Below are 14582 nucleotides of genomic sequence, written 5' to 3'. Positions count from 1 at the left end.
AATATAAATACCCAAAAAAACTACAGGTATATGGACACAGAAAAATATACTGTGCTGACACTAATCAAAGGAAAGCAAGAGTAGCTTTACTGTTGTCAGATAGAGGGGATATCAGAGAAAATGGCCAGGGATTTTATAAAAGGCTTTGCATAATGGCTAAGGAGTCAACTCTAAGAAGACTTACAGATCCTTTTGCATATGCACCTAACAATAGAGTGTCAAAATATTTGAGGCACAACTTTCTTGAGAAAGAAATTACTTTAAAAGATCAATAAAATTAATGTCTCTAGTCAGGCTAAGGAAAAAGAGACAAGGAAAATAAAATACTAACATCAGAAATGAAAGCAAACACATCATTACAATCCCATGTACATTAAAAGGATAGTAAAAGAATACCATGAACAAATCTACATCCACAAGTTTGATAGTCTAGAGTTAATGGACCAATTCCTTGAAAGATAAATTTATCAAAACTAACACAAGAACTAGACAATCTTAAAATCTATTGAAGCTGGCGCTGCGGCTCATTAGGCTAATCCTCCGCTTTGCGGCGCCAGCACACAGGGTTCTAGTCCCAGTCGGGGCGCCGGATTCTGTCCCAGTTGCCCCTCTTCCAGGCCAGCTCTCTGCTGTGGCCAGGGAGTGCAGTGGAGGATGGCCCAAGTCCTTGGGCCCTGCGCCCCATGGGAGACCAGGAGAAGTACCTGGCTCCTGCCATCAGATCAGCGCAGTGTGCCGGCCGCGGCGGCCATTAGAGGGTGAACCGACGGCAAAGGAAGACCTTTCTCTCTGTCTCTCTCTCTCACTGTCCACTCTGCCTGTCAAAAAAAAAAAGAAAAATCTATTGAAGAGGGGCCAGCACTGTGGCATGGTGGATGAGGCCACTGCCTTCTGTGGGCGCTGGTTCAAGGCCTGGCTGCTCCACCTCCAATCCAGCTCTCTGCTGTGGCCTGGGAAAGCAGTAGAAGATGGCCAAGTGCTTGGGCTCCTGCACCCACATAGGAGACTGGAAAGAAGCTCCTGACTCCTGGTTTTGGATTGGCCCAGCCCTGGATGCTGTGGCCATTTGGGGAGTAAAACAGTGGATGAAGAACCTTTCTATGTCTCTCTCTCTCTCTCCCTCTCTCTGACTCTACCTTTTTAATAAATAAATAAATAAATCTTTTAAAAATATTTCCATTGGAGAAATCTAACTAATATTAATACCCTTCCAAAAGAGAAAGCACCAAATCCAAATGGAATTAATTGTGAATTCTATGCAACACTTCAGCAAGAAATTATACCAATTCTCTACACCTTTCAGATGATAGAAGCAGACTGAATACTTCCTAATTCATTTCATGAGATCAGTTTTGTCCTAATGGAAAATAGATAAAGATAATGCAAGAAAAGAAATTACAAGAAAAGAGAAAGACCAACAACTCTTAGGAACATAGATATAAAAATCCTCAACAAGTATTAGCAAATTAAATCTAACAATACATACAAAATAATAACATGAACAAGTGGGGTGTATCCCTGATATGCAAGGCTACTTCAATACATGATCCAGCAGCTGTGCTCCTTGACATTTACCCAAAATAATTGAAAACTTATGTCCACACAGATATTTACCAGATTTATTAATAATTCTTCAAACTTCGAAACAAAGTATCTTCCAATAGTGAATGGGTAGATAAAATGCAGTGCATTCAGACAGTTTAATATTATTCAGTGCTAAAAAGAAATGAACTATCAAGCCATGAAAAGAAATGGGGGAAATTTAAATGCAGCCAGTTTGAAAGGGCTACAAGCTATTTAACTCTAGGAATATGGCATTCTGGAAAAGACAAAATGATGGAGACAATAAAAAGATTAGTGGTTGCCAGTGTTTGGAGATAAGGAAAGTTTAATAGACATTCCACAGAGGATTTTTAGAGTAGTGGAAACACTAAGTTTGTAATGATGGATAATTGTCACATATATTTGGTCAAACCCATAGAATGTACAACACCAAGAATGAAAGCTAATGAGTATGATGTACTTGGAGTGATTATGATGCATTGATGTAGGCTCATCACTTGTAACAAATGTACCACCCAGGTGATAGGTGTTGACGATGGGGAAGGCTATGCATGTGTGAGAAGGCAGAGAATATATAGGAAATCTCTTTCTCTTCCTCTTTTGCTGTGAACTTAAAATAGCTCTCACAAAGAATCAGAAGAAAAAGAAATCACTGTTTAATTATCCTATATTTCTTTAGCTCAGAAATCTGGAGGGGCCAGCTCTGTGGCATAGCCAGTGAAGTTGCTGCCTGCAGTGCCAACATCCCATATGGGGCCCACTTGAATAATCCCCCAGTTTTTAAAGTAGCTGATTTGGAAACTTTGTGACTTCTGTAAAATCCCTTCTGGGGTTGGCTCTGTGGCATAGCAGGTAAAGCCGCTGCCTGCAGTGCCAGCATCCCATATGGGTGCCGGTTTGAGTCCCAGCTGCTCCACTTCCAATCCAGCTCTCTGCTATGGCATGGGAAAGCAGTGGAAGATGGCCCAAGTCCTTGGGCCCCTGCACCCATGTGAGAGACCTGGAAGAGTTTCCTGGCTCCTGGCTTTGGATCAGCACAGCTCTGGCCATTGTGGCCATCTGGGGAGTGAACCAGAGGATGGAAGACCTCTCCCTCTCCCTCTCTCTCTCTCTCTCTCTCTCTCTGCTCTTCCGTGGCTCCCGAGGGCCTGCCTGGGCAACCCCATGGGCAGGAGGGCCAGGAGAGGGGCCCAATGACGCGGCTGTTTCACAAGCACTTGACTCGCCGGGTCCACCCATGCTTGTGGGGCGGCAGGGAGAGGTCTCAGCTGCCCACTGCTGCCAGAGCTTGGGGAGACCAGGCGCCCTCCTCTCCGGAGTTTCCCAACATCCAGGGACAGCAGACAGGGGTTGGCGGATGCAGGCGGGCTTGGGAGGATTTATTTACAGTGGGTGTGGCACTGCTCGGCTCGGTTCTGGATTTGGGTTGAGCTACTTCTCTCCCTGGGCCTCAGTTTTGACTTTCCTGTATAAAAGGGAATGTAGGGGGCTGGTGCTGCAGTGCAGTGGGCTGAAGTCCCAGCCTGCAGCACCCAGCACCCCATATGAGCACTGGTTCGAGTGCCGGCTGCTCCACTTCCGATCCAGCTCCCTGCTAATGTGCCTGGGAAAGCAGCAGGAGATGGCACAAGTGCTTGGGCCCCTGCCACCCACGTGGGAGACCAGCATGGAGTTTGGGGCTGCTGGCTTCAGCCTGGCCCAGCCCAGGCTGCATTTAGGGAGTGAACCAGCTGATGGAAGATAATTTCTCTCTCTCTCTCTCCCTCTCTCTCTCTCTCTGCCTCTCCACTGTTTTTGTTGTTTTGTTTTGTTTGTTTTTGCTCTGGGTCCCACAAGGATATATTCAAGCTTATTAGCTCAGTGACCTCTACTAAGAGGCACCAGGAAGGTGTTGGAAGAATCAAGTTCCTTGCAGGTGTAGGTAGGATTGATGTTCTGATTCCTTGCTAATTGTCAGGTGGGGGCCTCAGCTCCTGGAGGACTTTCTCCAGTGCTTCCATATAGACTACTCATCTCAGAGCTTGCAAGAACATGAAGGATTCAACAAAAATGTTTCTCTCTGACTTCCCTTTCTGCCACATCTTGTTGATTGACTTCTTCTGTGGCTATAAGAGCTCATTGCAACAGACACAACTGGCAACATTGATGTGCGAATTCCCTTCACGGCAGTACCTAGGTTAGTGTTTGAGTTAATAACCAGAAGACAGAGGATATTTTTATTATTATTCTACACACACACTGACTAGTGGTCTCATCCCAAGTGCCTCAAATACAACCATAGTCAACATCTTTTGAAACCAGTAGTTGTCTTTTTCACGGTGATTAAGAGAACAAACTTTGACTCTGTCTTGGCTCCCCTGAGAAATCTCAATGAACTTGTACAACCAAACATCTTGAAAAACTAGGGGATATGAAAAGGAGGCCAGTTAAAATTACAAGTAGAATTGGGAAAGAAACAAAATACACCAACATCAAATATTATAAATATTTTGACCTTTAATAGTGCTGAGATTTTAAAATAAACGTCTGGTTGTGTTTTACATTGTGCCATGGCCATTTGCATCCACTAAAGGTGAACATATGTTTGTCATTTATGGGTATATGCTGAATGATGGACCTCACAATAGATTTTTGCATTCAAATTTGAAAGCACTTTTAGTGGACAGAGTCTTAATAGAAACATTCAATTTAGCTATCAGTTTCTTGCTTTTATTTAGAATGCTTAATTCTATTTCGGTGGGAATGTTGAAATGCGTGATTATTAGGTTTACTGGATGGAACTTAAGCTACATTCATTGGTTGGGTTTAGATAGGTCTGAACGTTAAGTTATTGTACCTACAAAAGACCTACAAAATCTATTTGTACAAGCTAGAAAGCTTCCCTGGGGAAAGTTGTTTCTAGAACGATGAATCAGGTGTGAGATGATTTCCATCGTTAAAGCAGAGTAGGCATATTGAATATAGTGTGACAGTTATCATTCAAAACAACAAATCCTACTTTCAGGAAGTATTTCTGGGGAAATAGCATTAGAAAGATCCAGTTACATGCCTCTCTTTAACTCTAAGAAAGCTGGTCGGGGCCAGCGCTGTGGCGCAGTGGGTTAAAGCCTTGGCCCAAAGCATCAGCATCCCATATGGGCGCCGGTTCTAGTCCTGGCTGCTCCTCTTCTGATCTAGTTCTCTACTATGGCCTGGAATAGCAGTGGAAGATGGCCCAAGTCCTTGGGCCCCTGCACCCACATGGGAGACCCGGAAGAGGCTCCTCTCTTTGGGTCGGCAGGACTGCAGCTGTTGCAGCCATCTGGAGAATAAACCAGCGGATGGAAGACCTCTCTCTTTCTGTCTCTACCTCTCTCTCTAACTCTATCTTTCAAACAAATAAAATAAATCTTTAAAAAAACTATAAGAAAGCTGGAGAAATATAGTTCTCTGTGTTATTCAGTGAAGAAGGGAAAAGAAACATAGCATTATCTATAACAAAGTACTGTCATTTTTATTTTATGTTAGTTTTGGGCCAGTCACTTGTCTGCATTCTCTTGCAATTTCTGGAGTCCCATTTATTAATAATCTTGGATTTTCTAAGCAGATAATATTACCTAAAATGATACAATTTTGTCTATTTCTTTCATAATCTGACTTTTTTCCTCCCCTTATGTAGTTGAACTGCCTACAGAAAGGTTGTAATATTTTCTTGTTCCTGAGTTCAACAGAAATGTTTCTAAAGTTTCACCAGAAAGTGGGGCATTTACTGCAGGTTATTAGTTGCTATCTTTTACAAGACTAAGGAAGTCCCTTTATAGTTCTAGTTTGTTAAGAATTCTTATAGTGAGTAATATTGAGTTTTTCAGTCTTGGTTCTACCTCTACTGATAAGATACATGTATTTTCTCCCTTAATCCTTTTAATGTGATGAGTTATACTGATTAATTTTTTCATAGTGATGTATTAGGCACATGCTTCCATGATGTAGTCTATCCAGTAATGTTGCATGCATATGTGTCTTTGTATGCATCTGTGGGTATCCACTCTATAGATAATAACATTTTTCTCCTTATACTTTTAATGGCCTCTGATTTCTTTTTTCTTTAAATATTTATTTTACTTATTTGAAAGGCAGAGGTACAGAGACAGAGAGAAAGAGATAAAGAGGTCTTCCATCTGCTGGTTCACTCCCCAAATGGCCACAATGGCCAGTGCTGGGCCAGGCTGAAGCCAGGAGCCAGGAGCCAGGGTTCAAGAACCCAAGCACTTGGCCTTTCTTAGCTGCTTTCCAAGGTGCATAAGTAGAGAGCTGGATTGTAAGTGGAGCAGCTAGGACTAAAACTGGTACCCTTATGGGAGGGTGGCTTAACCTGCTGCATCACAGCACTGATCCCACTGGTCCAACATTTAAGACTCTAATCACTGTTAATCGAAGATATCATCCATCTGATACACCACTATGTCACTACCCTAAATACACACTTCATATTAGTTGGAATTCAGGACAGCTCATGGGCATGTTCCTTCATTCTTCATCTCCATGCCTGTGTCCACGCACTATTTCTGACTAGAACTCTCCTCAGTGTTCAAATTTCTATAACATCTTGAACCACAATCTGGTTCAAATGTCCCTTCTTCCACAAAGACCTCCCTGAAAAGCCCATATGGAAGCAATTCCCATGCACTCTTAAGCATATTGTATTATTCAAAATACAGGTATGTTAGCTACACTGCTTTGTGTTATTTGAGGGTTTGCCCTTTTTCTCCAATTATACTGTAAATTTTTTGGTGCAGACTATTGAATCAAGATTTGTGTTTCCCACATCACTAAACAGAATTATTCAGAAAACATTAGAAAAACTAATAATGCTCATGAATATAACTATCAAAATCCACTAGAAGAGAGTTAAGCAATTACTTATTATTTTTAAACAATTACTTATTAGTTTCCTGATATGAGATCATGATGCCTCTGCGAGGTGGAAGAAATATTTTTTGCACAAAGTTAAGTGCTCTAGGTTTGAGAGTAATGGGGATCATTGCCACACCAGTTGATAGAAAAAAAGAAGCAATTTGAGGGTCTTATTCATTCATATTAGGCATTCACAGTAATGCCCAATTCTTTAGATACTGCTGTTGCCTCTACCTCTCAATCTGCCAAATCATCTTTGGGCATTACTGCAATGGAGTTGATGAAATCACTACTTATTAAAATTATTAGCAACACCAGACCATGCAAATATTTTTAAAGCATTTCAAGACATTTTTCAAAAACATTGTACGCCCAATGCGTACTAAAAAAGGAGTAAATGTACGAGATTATTGAAAGAGTACTACTACCTTATAAATGATAAAAGTAGCACATTTTCTAGCAATATTTTAATTTGTCTTGATTCTCTTTGTTTTCATAGATAGGTGTTACCTTCTGAACTACAGAACATGCTTGTATATGCAACTATAACTTACAAATAGATTCCATTGTCTACATTTTCAAATATAGGCTATCTGCTGTTTTATTTTAGTTCAACAACTAATTATCAATTATCTGATATTTTCTAGGGACTATATTATGCACTAAGTATGTAAAGATAAATAAGACATACCCTCTGTTCTCCGTGTACTTGAGGGAGTGTAGTAAAAACACTTAAAGTGATAACATCAATATAATACAGTCAGATCTCTAATAAGAAATATTACTACCCATATTGGGATTTCAGTATTAGCTTCCTTCATGAATTTGGTTGGATTATTGAAGATGAGTATAAATTTAATCTGATGTTTGAAGTGATGGCATTTTGGACAGAAGCTTAAATAATCATTCTATGAGTGGTTTTTTTTTTTTTTTTTTTTTGACATGCTAAGTCTGGCAATATCAGGAACTAGGTCCAATGAGTTAGAATCTTGTAATGTGTGATGATAAGCTGAGAATTAACTTGTAGTTAGCAGCTCCCCAACTGTGTTGTAGAGGACAACTTATTCCTAATTTTGGAAGTTCTCTTGAAAAATATGTAGATCTGTAATCAAAATAGACTCTTTTTCAGAGATTCACATTGAGAATTTTAAAGGCTGTGACAAGTCTTGAACTCAAAACACCTACTTTATATTAACTCAACATGTGCCAGATGTACTTACCTACTCCTGAACTCAAAAAGCTTATTTTGTATTAACTCAGTATCTGCCAGACATGCATGGATTCTAATCAGACATACATGGATTCTAATCATTCTTCTCACTGAAAAACTATTAATATCCCACATGACTCAAATGTTTTACAGAAGACAGTCTGGGCACTATTGAATATAAGCTACGCAGTGCTGCTACGTTTGTCACTTTGCTGTTGATCATATGTTGATGCACTTGGCTGTATTTGCCATTCAGTAGTGCCATTCAGCACTGCTCCCGCAGGAAAGTGGCGGGCTTGGGGTCCTGGCAGGGAGGTAACTCAACAGCAACATCAAGATGGATTGGAGGGGAGACAGCAGGAGGCTGGAATACCAGTCAGGTTAAGCCATTCTTGGAACAGCTCAAAATACAAAACTATAAACATATGTTTTGGAAATGTTTCTAGATTTAATAAATTCTATGATAATATACTAGGGAGATTTCTTTGAAAATCTGTAACAGATGCCAGAAAGAATATTATCCATTTTATCATCAATTAACATATATTTGGAGTCTCCAGGGGGGCACTATGCTTGTATATAACAATCCAAAACAAATTGCAACAAGATTGCTTTGCTGTCAAACTTGAGGAAAAATGAACAAGATAAAAATAATTAATTACAAGTGTTTTCAATTACTGTAGTCAATCACTACTCAACTATTTATTAAGCACCCACAGGGTACACTGCGCTTTATTAGGCTCTGGTAGAAATCTGTGGAGATAGTAATGACAGAGGTTTTGTTTCCATCACTATATGTAACTGACATTGGAATTTGAATAAAAAACAGTGCTCTTGTGGCTCAACAATGCTGAGCCTGCACAAAAGAAAATCTGCCAATAAGTAGTCATTAAACAATTGTATTCGATGTCCATTCAAGGAAAATAGACCTTTAGACATTTCTTCATTGGGAAGGATTTTGAAATATATTACACAGCACTTAAAAAATATACACCTACGATTCAGTGAAAATCTTCAGATAACTCAGAAAGCCTGGGCCACAAACAATTCTAGCACCTCAAAGCTAGACTACTAGAAAATTTATGTATTTATTCAGCCAGTTAGAAACCATATAATCAATAAAATAAATGAAGATATAGCAGTAAGCAAAGGTTTCTCAGATTCTAGGTCTCTTGGGGTTGACATCTATCAATGGAGATAGAATTTAAACAAATAAGTAAGAATAGATGTAGATCTAGATGACACAGATATGGGCATAGATATAGATGTCTGTTTGATAAAAGAAACAGAGAGGAAATAGGCAGAGTAGAGACACAGCGGTTTTCAAAAAATTAGAGAACTTGAGAGAAAAATATTCAGGCTGACAAAAGAGCAGAAGCTCTGAAGCAGGAGCTTCTATGTCTAGGTTAGAACAAACAAGAGAAGAAGAAATAAAAATGAAATTAAAATACAAAGACGTAGATCATGTTGAGTGATTGTAATAAATTTGGATTTTGTGTTATGTGTTATGAATATGTTGGAAGGTTTTGAAGATTGGGGGAATAAGTTCTGCCATCATTGTAAAGAATTGCTGTTACTGCTGTATCAGGAAGAAACTGGAGGGTAAATTGACAAAGAAGTAGAAAAACTAATCAAGAGACTTTGCAATAATACAAATAAGAGAGATTGGAGACTTGGATAAAGGAAGTAATTGTGAAAAAGTGGTCTGATTTAGGATACATTTTAACAATAGTGTTGACAGAATTTGCTAATGGAAGAGCCAAAGATGACTTAGTTTTTGGCTTGAATAATTGAACAAAAAGATTTACCATCTAATGAGATGTGGAAGACTATAGGTAGAAATAAATTTGGGAAGAAATATTGAGAGTTCAGTTTTGGGCAGGTTATGTTTGAAATACATATTCATCATCCAACTAGAGATATTGAGTAGGCGGTTGCATACAAAAGTTTAAAGACCAGGAATGAGTTCAGAGGGCTAGAGACAAAAAATGAGGGATAAATAATATTACCAAGGGAGAGAGTGCAAATAAAGTAAAGGTCAAGGATTGAGATCTGGGACTCATCAATATTTAGAGGTCAGGGAAACAATGAGAAGCCAGTTAGGCAGTTGAGTAGGAAGAGCTGATTAAGTAAGAAAACCAGAGTGTGGTCTCCCAGGAGCCTAGTGAAGAAATTGTTTGAAAAACCAGAGATCAGCACAATTGTATGAAATACTGCTGCTAGATAAGGCAAAATGGGAACTGAGTATTAACTATCACCTAAAAACAGGAGATCATTGATGACTTTATAAAAAAATTAGTAGACAGCTACAGGCAAAAGCCTTATTTGAAGTGAATTTGAATAGAAAAGGAAAGAAATTGGAGACAAATAGAGATAACTCCTTCAAAGAGTTTCCTTGTAAAAAGGAATAGAAATACGAGATAATGTCTTTTAAGCCATGAGCATCAGCAGAGACTAATTCATAATGGAAATTTTCATACAAAATGGCACGTTTGAATTCAACGCATAGAGAAGAAGGTATCATGTAAGAAAGAGGAGAATTTCCAGAGCTAAGTCTTTAGGCAGGCTATAAAAAATGTAGCACCTCGTACCCAAGGGAAGAAGTCAAATTCACTAGCAAGTAAGGACAGTTCACATTTTCTGTTGGGAAAGAAGCCAACCAGATCTACATACATGGATACATGTGTATGAGGAAAACTCTTTTCTAATTGCTTCTGTACTTACATGTGAAATGAGGCAAAGTCACAACCAAGCGTAGGATAAGAAATACATGATCATTGAAAAAGAAAATGTGCTAGAGATATTGTTTGGAGATCTGAGTAGGGAAGAGAGAGCGGAATGAGTGAGGAGAGGAGATTCCAGCCAAATCCAGCTGTTCTAAGGCTTGAAATAAGTAGGTAAAGAGCTTAATTTTGTGAGTGATGAACTTTTGTAAAGTGAGCATAACAAAGCAAGACAAAGTGCTGAGATAGATTAAACAGAGTGATTTTTGATGTGCCATGTAATTTAAGACAGATAAGCAAGATATAATGAGAGTATTGAAAAAGGAAGAAAGAGGAAGAATCAAATGGATTTAGAGTTATAGCAGGATCAAAAATTCACTGAAGTTTGAGTACCAGAAGGAGTGAAACTGAAGGTAAATGGTAGCGATGACAAGGATGGTGAAACTGATATAAGAGAAGATTGTGAGATTTCAATAATGTCAAAGTTTCAGGTGAGATTGGAAGACTACAAGGTGATTGGAAAAGAGAAGGCCAAACAACTGAAAAGTCAGGATATTAAGGAGAGTCTATTCATAGATATTGAAAATACACTTTTCCCCCAAATATTGATAGGAAATTAATACCAGAAAATTGAGGGCAAAACAAATAGAAAAGGGTTAAGTGGGTAGGACAATAGGAGTTTCCAGTGAGACTATTTGACTTTAAGAATTGCTGATATTCAGTGAATAACATTTATCAAATTTTAGTGTATTTATGTATCATATAAAATCAAGATTCTCATGCAGTTCATCTGGAGTAGGAATTTAGCTTTTAAAACTGCAGGACAGAAAGTAGAGTGAACAAGAGAATTTGCATCCAAGGTTCAAGAGTAAAGAATACAAAATACCAATCAGGAAAACTCTTTTTTTTTTAAAGATTTGTATTTATTTATTTGAAAGTCAGAATTACACACAGAGAGAAGGAGAGACAGAGAGAGAGAGGTCTTCATCCGTTGGTTCATTCCTCAGTTGGCCGAAATGGCCTGAACTGTACTGATCTGAAGCCAGGAGCCAGGAAACTCTTCCAGGTCTCCCAAGCAGGTTCAGGGGCCCAAGGTCTTGGGCCATCTTCTACTGCTTTCCCAGGCCATGGCAGAGAGCTGGATCGGAAGTGGAACTGGACCTCAAACTGGCGCCCATATGGGATGCTGGCACTGCAGGCAGCAGCTTTACTGGCTACACCACAGTGCTGGGCCCCAGGAAAACTTTTTTCCCCCGTTTTTGTTTTTCTTATTTTCTTCCCAAATACAGAGAACTATATTAGAATCTCATTTAAATATGAACAGAAAATAATGATATGTAAAATATTAAATTTATTCTTGATACATTACAAAATTTTTTTAATATATGTCTATAAATGCAGTGAATTTTGAGCTGGCATTGTGGCTCAGTGAGCAAAGCCACCTCTTACAATGTCAGCATCCTAAATGGGTGCCAGTTTGAGTCTAGCTGCTCTACTTCTGATTCAGCTCCCCACTGATGCACCTGGGAAAGCAGCTGGAAGATGGCCTAAGTCCTTGGGTCCCTGCAGGCATTCTGGAACACCAGAATCCTGACTTCAGCCTGGCCCAGCCTCAGCCATTGCGGTCATTTGGGAAGTGAACCAGCATATGTAAGATCTCTCTCCCTCTCTCTCTGTAACTCTGCCTTTCAAATAAATACTTCAATCTTCTTTTTTAAAAAATTCATTGATTTTAATATTTATGTTTTATTTAGATAATAAAACCAAAAAGGAAAAATTGTAGTCTGTTTCCCAGAAGAAGTTACTATGTTCTCTAGCCCCACGTTAGACTCCTAGTGAGATGTTCTGCTAGTTAACCATCTGTTTCTTAAAAGCAAATGACAGACCTCAAGGAAATGGGATTGTGGGAAGGTGTTGTTCATTATGATTAAGAATAAATGATCTTGATAAGAATGAAAATCTGTTTCCTAAAAGATGAGAAACTTAATATATAATGCAGGTATTAAAAAAAAAGACTGCTCTTCTATAAGCTGAAGTTTTGGAGTCACTTCATAGTGTCATAAAGGAAGGAAGAAGATTCTATTAGCTGCAGCACATTTCCTCTGTTACAACTCATGGAAAGAAAAAAAAACCATACTTGTACCTCAGCTAAGTCTCTAGCTGCTTCTGCTCCTGGGCAGGACAATAATCAGAGAAAACTAGAGTTAAGTCTTAATGAAAAATGTCAAGTCTTGGGGAATATGAATTGGATTGGTGAGTTTTTCTTTCCTGAAGGACAACATGCAGATTAAAGAGCTTTTAACTGTTCTTGATGCAATCAAAAGGTTACGGTTGTCTGCTAGAAACTCAGTTTCAGCCACAGTTTATGTAAGTTGTTCACATTACTCACTCAGTAATGATGTACTTGGCCCCACTGTTTGTGGTCTGGTTCTCATTTGTTTGGTATTGCATTCCAAGACTGCAATGACTCAGAAATGTTCCTTATTTTTTACAGTAAGAAGAAATAGCATGTGCTGCCTGAAACATTTCAAATTTAAATCACTTGTCTGTGGTCTTCCCGCAATCTATCCAAGCAGGTGTATGTAAGTGAAGACTTCCATGAATTGTGTTTGAAGAATCAATATCTAAATAGAAACTCCCAAAGTTATTTTCTTACACTCATTTGACCCCAGTAGAGAATGTAACCTCCTTACAATACTATACAATATTTATTTTATCAAAGTATAGCTGCTGAGTGTTAGCAAGTAGGCTTTTCTGACTACAGGAAAATTTTGCAAGATAAGATGCATAGAATATATATGAAATCTCTGGCAAGTGCATGTGAGGGAATATAAAAATCACACTCAAACCTATCTGGAGATTTGCCATATTCAGGAGACATGGGATTTGTGCTAAACTGACACTGAAGATAATAGTAAGGACTGTGAGTAAAATAAAAATATTCCTGACACAACATAGTCTTTTCCTGTGGACTAATAGGCTTTAGTGCTCTTAGAAAATAGGATGGCAGTCTTTAAACGTTCAGGTCTATGAAGATATCTAAAAAGAAGTGGAAATAGAGAGTCACATAAGAAATTACTCAGAAAGTATGTTTTCTATAAATCCAGCTGGCTTGGATTCTATATGGAAGTTACAGGTATTCATTCATTAAAAAAGAAAATGTAACCTCTCTCATGATTTACCATGTTCCTGTGTTTACTTTCTGTAACATCCTAGGCCTTCCAATTTTTCTCTTTCTCTGGGAGTAATTTGTAACACTCTCCTACAGTGACTAGCAACAGAGCAAAGACCCTTCAGAAACAGAGGGAAGAAAATCTTTCAAGATATCTTCTTCCAAAGAAATGTGTGTGGACAGGTTCTCACTTGTCTTATGTTACATACAAAAGAGTTTAAATGTGAATCAACAACCAGAATTCATGTGTTATATACAAGAACTGTTACTCCAAAGAAGTAAAATATAGGTCTGGGCACTGTGCTGCAGTATTTTAAGCCACTACTTGGGATGCCTGCTTTCCTTCTTGGACTGCCTATTGTGAGGCCCAGCTACTCAGCTTCCTATAGTTTCCGCTAATGCACCTGGAATGCAGCAAATACTGTCTCAGGTACATGAGTCCTCACCACCCTAGTGGGAAATTTGGCTGGAATTCCTGACTCCTGGCTTCAGCTTGGCCCAGCCTTCCCCTTTGGGGCCATTTGGGGAGTGAAGCAGTAGATGTAAGAATCTCTCTCTCTCTCTCTCTCTCCATCTCAGTCACTCTACCTTTCACATACACAAATAAATAAATGAAAATTTAAAAAGGAAGAAAAAATAGAACAATCTTTTCGGTCAGGGAAAGAAATTTGGAGAAACAAGAAGGTAAGGAAATTCTGCCCCTCGAGGAAAGACTAGATTAATCGCTCCAGAAGGTATCTTCAAGGCAGCAACAGGTGTATGTTGCAACAAACTTTGTCTGTGGTTTGCTGTTTTTATGTGACCCTCTGACCTCCCTCCCAAATCATGGCCCTGTCAATGATTTTCAACAAGTAACTCAGAAAACTTGGGAGAAGAGGAACACAAATTCAGATGAACCCACCAGAAATCAAAGCAAAGGAATTCAGTGCCATTCTTTTAATTGCTTGGAATCCCTCTAATTTGACAAGGTCTATTCTGAATCTGGCAATAATTCTTTGTAAAGCAGTATTTTTAAAGGTTT

At 38.9% G+C, this 14582-nt stretch overlaps 1 pseudogene; it reads left to right on the top strand.

The window, feature by feature from the left end:
- The window catches only part of LOC100342712 (60 kDa heat shock protein, mitochondrial-like), a 137502-nt pseudogene that overhangs the window by 103495 nt on the left and 19425 nt on the right, over window positions 1–14582 (top strand).

Source organism: Oryctolagus cuniculus, chromosome 14 (assembly GCF_051225735.1).
Source record: "Oryctolagus cuniculus isolate XC-2025 breed Fujian yellow rabbit chromosome 14, ASM5122573v1, whole genome shotgun sequence".
NCBI classification, from domain to species: domain Eukaryota; kingdom Metazoa; phylum Chordata; class Mammalia; order Lagomorpha; family Leporidae; genus Oryctolagus; species Oryctolagus cuniculus.
This window is presented reverse-complemented; position numbering and strand designations above follow the sequence as displayed.